At 37.9% G+C, this 9,958-nt stretch overlaps 1 protein-coding gene across 6 annotated transcripts in view; it reads right to left on the bottom strand.

Annotated features, from left to right (window-relative positions):
- Positions 1 to 9,947, bottom strand: part of ERBB2IP (erbb2 interacting protein) — a 122,799-nt gene extending 112,852 nt beyond the window's left edge. For 4 of the 6 annotated variants that reach the window (XM_014964930.1, XM_014964924.1, XM_014964928.1 and 1 more), the window contains exon 1: positions 9,821 to 9,947. The gene's annotated coding sequence lies outside the window, so the exon portion shown is untranslated. Of the gene's footprint in view, positions 1 to 9,387; positions 9,511 to 9,820 lie in introns of all 6 variants that reach the window. The other 2 variants (XM_014964925.1, XM_014964926.1) reach the window with 2 other exon arrangements.
- Positions 9,948 to 9,958: the final 11 nt, after the last annotated feature.

Here is a 9,958-nt window from a genome sequence, read left to right on the forward strand (position 1 = left end):
GAGAGTGACAAAGGGTTGAAATTCCTAACAGTAGAACTGTTGTGCCTGGAAATAGGCTATAAAAAAAAAAAAAAAAAAAAAAAAAAAAAAATCCCAACAGAAAGCACACGTAAAGATGTTTCCCTTGAAACAGTATGCAGTACCTTAATGGAAGTCACTACTTACAAAATCAGCATATACAACTGGACTTCCATTTTACTTTAAAAGACTCTCCCCTTAAAGAACGCTTGTGTCTCTGTCTTGTGTTACCTACCTCAACAAGCCAGTTTGTCTTCGTTTTTACATTTGTTTAATATAAAATGCAGTACTAAAACGAGTAAGTTTTTATTTACAATGCAGTTTTGAAATGAGCTTGAGTTTTACTTTAATACAGCTTTTTCACTGCTATGGTAAAGAGTAGCCACTATTTCTATAAAGAGAAAAAGTTCAAATAAAAAAAATAATATTTTTCCAGATTCTAAGTATCTTCTCCCTCTAGTTTGTACAATAATTATGACACATATCAGCTCAACATTGTTCTCAGCATTTTCAAAAGTTATTGTCATGGGCAAATAAAGTTATACCTGAAATGTACCTCTGTCTATTGCTTTCTTCTACATTCAATTTACAACCAATGCATAAATCCTGACCCTTTCATCAAAATTGTGATGCACAAAAACTAATCTTATTTGCATTAACTATGGTTCTAACAAGAAGACTCTTCATGTCTCCCATGTGGCTAAGCACTGCTATTCTTGTCCTGTATTTACTCAGCCTTGCTCTCACAATGTGCATTTGATTTTTGCTCACTTACAATCTCTTTTCAGTCCCAACACAGTAATGAAGCATTTAAGGTAATATTTTTTGTACTGCATTATTTTTCTCTTTACTTAGTCTTGTGTTACTCTAATCCAGTAGATGATGATTAAAGAAAAAAGAATAGCTGCTAGATTATTTTTATTTTACTATAACAGGCATTTTGGAGATCAGATAAGCAACTGTTACAACAAAATTAACAGAAGGCTATTCTTGAATGGTTTCCAACGTATTTTTACCTCTTTAGATCAGGAAGAAGGCTAGCTTACTGCTTACATTAAAAATTTTAAGAATTACTTGGAATTTAGACAATTATATTGAAGGACAGTTTCTCCTAAAGTGCTGTTATCAACATAAATAATAACTCTCTAAAATAAAAAAAAAGTTTTTCACTGAGATTCTTCCTTCCCATCACGGTGCAAATTATAGCCTCAAAATTGAATTAAAAGTTGATTTAATAATAACTCAGCTTAAAGTGTTATTTGACTTCTGAGATCCTTTGCTCTTCAGCAAAAGAAAAAAAAAAAAAAGAGGTACAATACTACTTTGACACTATTGAAGTAAAAAGTGGAACAGTGCCTTACTGATTTGCTATTAATATGTAAGCCTCTTTTTCTCTGAATAGGAAAATGGAACTGAATAGCACAATGTAGGAATTTCACAAAATTTTGTAACTGTGATTTCAAATAATTTTAATTGTCCAGTGTGTACTTCCCTTCAGACCTCTCAAAGATTAAAAACAAGTGAATACAAGTTCAGGGAAAACAAGTAACATTCTGATTCTGAGTGAAGGTTATTCTTCTGTAAGTACTTTATACTCCAAAGCTGAGATTTAAAATTTCTCAAGATTTAATGCAAATAGACAGATGGGTGAGCTATGGATCTGAAATAAGAAAATATATATTTGAATTCAGTGGAAACAGGCAGGAACTTGCTCCTTTTGGGACAGCTTAGAGAAAGTAAGCACTCTTTTAAAAAGTTTAAGGAACAATTTTTTGGTTCTTTATCAGCTGTTTTATGTAAAGGGAGAAGTAAGAAAGAGGACAGGAAAAAAGACTTGATTAAAGACATGTTTCTCTCCCATCCTGTAACACTTTCTTTTAACCTGCTCCATTGACAGGGCCACAGTCTTTCTCTTGAGGCATCATAGGCTGCTGCTGCAAAACCAATTCAGTTACATGATTGTAATGAAAGACTACAGGACATTTGAAATCTTGACAATACCTCTCCCACAGATGCCACAGATTTCCCACAGGAAAATCCCACAGAAATGTGTGCCTGCTCCACTGTCTTTCTCTAGTAAAAGCAGCATTGCAAAAAGCACACAGGAATGCCATGATCCTTAGCACTTCTGCTTTGCTTCAGTAAAGCAAGACAAAAATACGTGCTCCTTGAAAAACAGAGGAGTACGTCCAGATAAAACAAGCAGAAGAGTAAATTATTCTCATCTGAGTCTATTAAAATCTATTTTAAGTCTATCTTGCTTTTCTAGCACTTACACTGTCTATATTTTCATTTACTAGATGAAATCTCTGCTACTGGACCCAAAGGATTAATGTTAAGATTAAGAATATAATACACTGGAAAAACAGGATTTTCTAATAGCCACAGAAATCTCCTTCCCTCCCAAAACATAGTTCAGAAAAAAAAAAGTCTCCTAAAAGAAAAGACACAACTAAGATGCAGTATAGTTAAACAACAGTATAGTAAAATAGTAAAGCTCTGACAGTTTCTGCCTCCCCCATATCAACATTTCTGATCTTACCCATCAGAATCAGAGCCAGATGGCTTTCCAAATTCAGTTCCAATTTATTTCCCCTTCCTGACACATTGCCAGAAAGGATGGAAATACACAGGTTTAACCATCTTTTTGTCCTCCTCCTACTTAGAGTTGTGTCCTTAATTGTTAACTTGTTTTTAATAGTTTTCCGACACCCATATGTGAACTAACAAAAGTGACCTTAAAGTAAAACTCTAGGGTTGTTCCAAACGTTATTTTTTAGCATTCTACACTCTATTCCCTCTGTCTGTAGTTCCTCCCAGAAGGAGATCTACTAAATAATTCATTAATATTCTCCATTACTTAGAATAAATCACCCTGTATAATTCTACTAAAGCACAACTGAAATAAACGGTATAAAGGCTGGATAGCTATGAATCAGAAAGACATGAACTTTTTAATTTTCTCCCTCAGTGATGAACTTTATTGCCAACCCCCCCAAAAATATAGAGCACTTCAGAAATTAAATGACCCACAACTCCAAGGTTAACATCCCATATGATTATGTGAGCAGAAGTAACCCAAAATGAATACGTTCTCCTAAAAGGAGCTAACTACCAAGCTGACATTCCAAGTCACCACAGACTAATTTACCACAGCAAGAAAACGTACCATAGTGCACACCAACAACTGTCTATGTGTTTATACATACCTACCCCATAGGCCAAGTGGAAACTAAGTACATTCAACACCTGCATATTAAACGCTGTAGCATGAGCATGGAAAGTCAGCGTTTACAGAGCATTTAAAATCACGAAAGATTTAGACTGCTAGGCTGCCATGCTTTCAGTTTACTTTTACTGAAAATACAGGCCTCGACCTTGTAAATACTCCTGCAGCAAGGCTTTTTTGTTTGTTTTAACCACAAGCATGCATAAACACATAGAGATTATTAAGCATAACGTTTCCACAGAGGAAAAAAAAAAGCCAGTAATTTGCATTAGCATCATTATTTAAGAGTTCTTCGATATCCAGTTTCAACTATAAACCTACATCCTATCCTCAGGGTTACCTGTAAATAAAGGCAGAAGACCTGCAGTAACTTGATCAAATTGCTGACAATTGGGTTGATCTTCTAAACTACCATTTCTCCCTCCAGGGAGAGTAATGCCAGGACGACTACAGTCACATGTTGGGGGAAAAGCAGCAGTTACCAAAAACTACCTTAGCAGCCTACCAAGAGTCTCAGAAAATAAACACTTTCTATAATCCAAACACAAACAAATGACATCCATAGCAATTTTGGGATGACTAAACCTGCGACTGACATTCACAGGCATCCAGCACTGCATTTCAGACAGTTCAGATGTAGTGATGTGGCTTGCAGTATCTATGCCCTCTCCTTTCTTAGAAGAGTTGGAAGTTTTGGAAGATTATGTACTGAAAACCTCTGAAGACAAGGAGTTCAAGGGAAGCTGAAGAAACAATTTCTGCAACTATCCTAAACTTAGATCCCACGTTACGGGCCGGAGTATCAAAGAGGGAAATGAAACTTTTCTTCCAGAACTGCCTGGGAAGATGGAGCCCCCTACACAGCTGCTACAGGAACTTCTCATGCCAACTAGATTGGAAAACTGATCAGAAGGCTGCAGAGGCAGCAGTAAAACTCAAAGCACAGTCCTTCAGACACCAAGACCATCCTTCTGTAGCTACCTTTAACATACTAACAGAACTTCAAATATTTTCAATTTAGTTATTGATACTGGAGCTTACCCCACTGAGGAGAGTAAGGCCCTTGCCACTTCAGAGGGAGATCTCACCCATTCCAGATTAAAAGTTGAATGTTAAGTGTTTCATTTTGAGTACTTGATACCTTTTACTAACACTTTAAACCACTTCAGAGCTTCTTCTACTCCTAAAGCTAGCCCCAGACAACTGATGCAAGAAGTAGCCACTGAGCACTAAGGAGCTTACAGGAAGACAACTATACCCCAACCATCTACTTCAGAAGTGCAATTTTAAGTTCAAGAGAACACAAAACTCAACACTCCTAAAACAAGTATTTCCTTCCCGTTTGTTCCCAGAAAGGAAGTTCTACTCAAATAGCTGCAGTCTCTCCCACTGGAAGTGTGTGATAGTCCAAAACAGTCAGACCATTCACTACTTGGACCGTATCTATGTATCTCTCTTCATTCCACCCCAGCCAACTTTGTAATGGGGTATATTAGACAGGAAGCCCAGCACTGCGTATATTGAATTATATAAACTTGGAGAATTCGGTTGCTTAGAAGAAAGGCAAAGGGAGATCGTGCACTCAATGAATTCCGAACTGATTACTCTTAAGGTGCTGATCTACAGTTTCTTCCACTTATTATTCTCACAATGTGTATCTGCGTAAGGGAATCTTAAAGAATGTTTGCTTTTAGCAGTTGTTTACTTTGCATACATAATATAGTTTTATGCTTGCAGAATGCAGTTATACAAAAGCATAAAACAAAAGTTTGAGAAACCACAGTTCTATTTACAAATGATGCAAGAGTATATAACGTTCATAGTTTCTCAGTTTTAGGTATCTAAAGTTATGCATTTTGGAACCACTTACCACCTTTCTGATAGCTTTGTTCTTACAGGGAGAGAAGTTGTCCTTCCTACCTTAAGTAATCTTTAGGGTCTAGATGGTCCCTAAACATTGGACGGATACAGAACAGAGGAAGGCACAAAGCACTTCCCTATCTTTCTTAACCAAAGTTGTGTACAACACTTGCTACCTAACAAGACCGAGCCTTCAAACACAAGAAGCTCCAAAGACTTGGTTACCTTCAGTCATTATTACAACTTCCAGGACAGCCACGGCAGCCAAGATAGTTCACATTGTTCTCAGACTCTGCTTCAATCACTTTTCATTCCTATTTATAATGATTACTTAGTATCAAGTATCTACAAATTAGTTAGAGAGACAGAAAGAACTAGTCTACTTTTCAACTTAAACCACCCCAGGGAAGCTAGTCACAATGCTGATGTTCTCAAACGTAGGTACATTTCAGTTTGGTTTCATTAAGACCAAATGAAGAAGTTTGTTTACCTTTATTTCTCAATTATGCAAAGTCACATGTATTTTTAAAAGTGGAGGGTGCAATTTAGTATCGAAACATCAGGCTTCTGTATCACCTTCAGGGGAAGTACAGGTGAAACTAAACAGAACAAGAAGCCAAATACCCATATTGAAATCTAAGCATCAGAAAAACAAGTATCCTAAAATGAACTGGTAACTAATGAGGAAGAGCAGCAGAAAAAGCAGAATTATCCCAAGACTACTATATAACAAAAATACTTCCAATTCCACCATGGCAATATCACTTTTTCCGTTTTTATTAGGCAGAAGATGAGGTTTATAAATCCCTTCTAAATCAGCATCCTTACTTTCAAAATTTAACATTTATAAGTTTTTACTGACAATACATTGTCATTGTATTCTTAATTAGAAATGAAGGGTGTATTTCAATAAAGTAATCTTTTAACAATAAAAAAATCCTTTTAAAAAAAATAATACCCACATTGTCACAAGAGCAGTCAAATTTCTCTATGTATCACTTGTCCCCTTAACAGAATTACTTAACAGTTAATTATTACTGAAGTACACTAGGCAGTGTTATTTAGGACCACTAATTTTTACCAATATTTACTCAGCAGGAGAGAGCATGCCAGCTGTGCTGATACAGGGGGCTCTGCATGCCTCCTTCACAGTCGGGAACTGCAGTGGTACTCTGCAGCTGCTCCCCAACAGACCAAGAGAACCACAAGGACTGAGGGAAATCCGTGTTTGAAGCTTTGTCAAGCCCCCATCCCACCAAGAAAAAGGACTTCTTGCCCGGACCTGAACCAGAGTCAGCCATGCGAGTATCCACAGAACTGTTTACCACTACTTACCCACAACACTAACAAAAAGATTCAAAACATTAAGCAAAACTCTCAAAATCAGTTAAACTTTTAGAAGTTGTAGAAGATGTAACCTATACCTCACAAGTGTGCATTGGACTTCACAGATGTTCCAGAGACAAAAAACTAGCAATGCAATACGTTACCACCGGGGGGAGGGGGCAGAGGAAGGGGGACATTAGGGAAGTGGAGCTATCTACAGGCTATTTACTACACAAACTGATAAACATGTTACCTTCAATGTTTTACAATGCTTCAATTCTGATGTGAGAAGTGTCATCTGACATACTGTTTTACTTAGTCAAAACCTGACAGGGTAAAATAGCATTGTTTCCAAATTTTCATTTTTCCAAATAATTCACCTTTCACTACCCGTATCAACTGTCACCATCAACATTTGCATGCTCATTTATGAATACAGTCTATTTTCCTATCCGTACAAGTAGCTTTTCCATCAACTCAACTACGGAAAAGGTTAGATTGTAACTCCTCTATGTGGAGGAAATGTCAGACCCTTCTTTAGCAGACCAGGTTATTCTATCAGGAGAATCTGCTGAAAAGATGACATATCAACCATTTGATCTTTACGTAACATTTTCTCTAGAAGATTTTCCTTTTAGCTTGGGAGCAGGAAGGACAAAAACAAAACACAAAAACAAAGCAGACAGCCAGTGATTCATTACACCCCTACAGGAAAGCTGAGTTGAGGAATTTGCTCCAATCCCCTTCTATTTCTGGAACCGACTGCTAACATGCTATGTACAACGTACGTTACATATGTGCAAGCCTTTCCTTAGCTTTGATGTTCCAAGCATGGCTCTTTATGCCTAGGACTCCAGACTCTGAAGGAATTCCACTGAGGACAAACCACAAAACTGCTTTCTTACACCAACAGTTTAATACACTATGCAACTTTCCATCAATAATACTTTCCCCATGGAGCCCCCTCATCAATTCTATATGCATGTGTGTGATATGAAGATGGATACTCTATAGAGCACTATGTTTATACCAAACATTATCTACTGGGCAGCTTATTCATAAGAGAAATCTAATCAGATTTTTACTTATATGATAATTATCCAATCATACTGCATAGCATGCCATACACTGTAACTTCTAGCTCTCAGATTGCAAGCGTACCTACTTAAAAATACCAATGTTTACATAGCTTGATTTAATGAGCAACGAACTGCCAGGTCAAAAGAATGTTTCCCCAAGCCATCAACACATACCTATGACACTGTTGTTTCAAGTAACATGACCTACCATGCATATACCTAAACCATTTTATTCATAATATGGATAATGATGTCAGACTGATTTTCAGTTGAGACGGTTGATCCCAAGAAAGAATACGCTCTTTCATAACTCCTAAACTATGTTAATGACATGAATGGCATTCTATGATATGACTATTAGCTGTAAGCAGTACTGAATTACACTTTCATCATAAAAAAGGGCCTTATCCATAGCTACCATGGTGACAAAATACTAGCGCAAAAAGTTGTGGCTCCACTACAAGGATCTATTCTTCTACATGGCATTGAAAAATATCAAGTGCATCATGAGAAACACAAAAGGTCTGAAAAGAAACAAAATTACATCCATTATGAACGTAGTGGTTTACAACTAAATTTGTCATGCATTACTACAATTCCCCACCCCACTCCCACCCCCAACTCCCCAAGAATCTCAAGTCATTATCGTGACTGAAACACTGCTTTGGAAAGTGATCGTTTTTTGTAAAAGGATTACTCTATTTAGACTTCATTGCTTTTCTGCCAAGCATCAGCCATATAAGGAAACCGAAGTTCACTGCCATTTATTTTGTTCAGCCCTTTCTGACGCCTAAGAAGAACGCTTACTGCTGCTTGGAAAGGTAAGTCTATAAACTGGTAGCCAAATCATTTACTTGTTATCAGTCATAGAAGCCACTTCAGCTCAGTGAAATGCTAAAATTTTTCCTCACGGTATATCAAACCGATGGAGATGGATTAATAACTTTTTCCTCAAATGCTACATTACCTGATGCTGTTAAAGAATTACACACTTAGGATTGTTAAAAATTTTGTATAGAAATTACTTCGTCCAAGCCTCACAAATACCAACACATCTCAGACACTTGAGAGACTGACAAACACACATCCTATCTGAGCAACGTGCTGCTTTCGAGTTTGACAAACAGGAACAAAAATTTAAATAAGCAAGCACGGAGCTATGGCTTCTAGCTCATTTTGAACATTCACAAAACAAGAAATTCCTTGCCTTCATGAAAGAACTAACCAATAATTGCCTCTTCGAGGCGTGTGAAATGAATCTGCGGTGAGCAATACTGCTTTCACTACACACAGCTAGTTAGTTGGCGGAACTTAACAAGCACCAGCAGTACAAAACCTTCCACCAAAACTTCGCATTTAGTTTCCCCTCCAGCAGCTTCAAACAGGAATCCTTCCAAAAACGATAAAGGAGAAAGTCATCAAAACCAAACAAGATTACATTAACTCGGAGGTTCGACTGCACATACTTTTAAGAAAGAGGTCAGACCACCAGCTAGTTTTTGGGGATTTTGTTGTTTTTTGTTATGGGTTTCTTTTTAAATGGAGGTTCTTGAGATAAACTTGTGCAAGGATCAAAATGCAATAAAGACCTCTCCTATACAAGCTGAAAACTATGCAGTCCAACTCGTCATCTTGAGGACAGAGAGGGGGCGGAGGGGAGGAAGAGAGGGGGCGGCAGCAATCGAAGGGGAAAATCGCGACAGCATTTACAGAAGAAACGAGGGCACACTTTTATAAAGAAATTTAACAGCTATCTTGAAGAAGACTGGCCAGACACTAAACCATATTCCAGAAAACAAGGTGACAGACAAACAAGAAACGACAGACACAGGGAGCGCCAAGCTCAAGATCTTTCAATTAAATAAAAGATACTACCTCCTTTAGGACTTTCTTATTTCCCGAGAAGTTGATTATACTCTCAGGGTTAGCAATCGTTTTGGAAGGGAAGGAGCTGAAGCAGCAGAGTCACGGAGTCGAGCAGTTTCAGTTCAATACCTTCTGCGACCGAACAAAGAAACTTCTGTGCATGAGGAGCTTAAAAACTTTCGGTCTGCCCAGACTCTCCCCTCAGCCTCCATGAAAACAGCGACTACGTTCATACAAACGGCATTTCGGCGAGAGGGGGAGCAACACAAAGGACAGCTAAACTATGGAAGGCGGAAAACACAGAAAAATAAAGGCCAAAAACAGGATATCAAAACGAAGCGTGCACTCCTTCCTTTTTCCCCACCCCCTTCAGCAGAGGAAGGATTTTTCTGTTGTTGTTGTTGCTGCTACTGCTCCCCCAAGCCTTCTCCATTTAATTTACCTTGTCTGTCGAGCGTCTAAACCAGATCCAGCAGGCAGGAGTTTCTTCCGACCCCACGGAAATATATTAAATCCAAAGGAGTTTTCTTCTCGGGAAGGGGGCAGGGGAGAAAAGAGGAGAAGAGGCGGGGGGGGGGGG

The sequence above is a fragment of the Calidris pugnax genome, unplaced genomic scaffold, assembly GCF_001431845.1.
Source record: "Calidris pugnax isolate Ruff unplaced genomic scaffold, ASM143184v1 scaffold273, whole genome shotgun sequence".
Classification (NCBI taxonomy): Eukaryota; Metazoa; Chordata; class Aves; order Charadriiformes; family Scolopacidae; genus Calidris; species Calidris pugnax.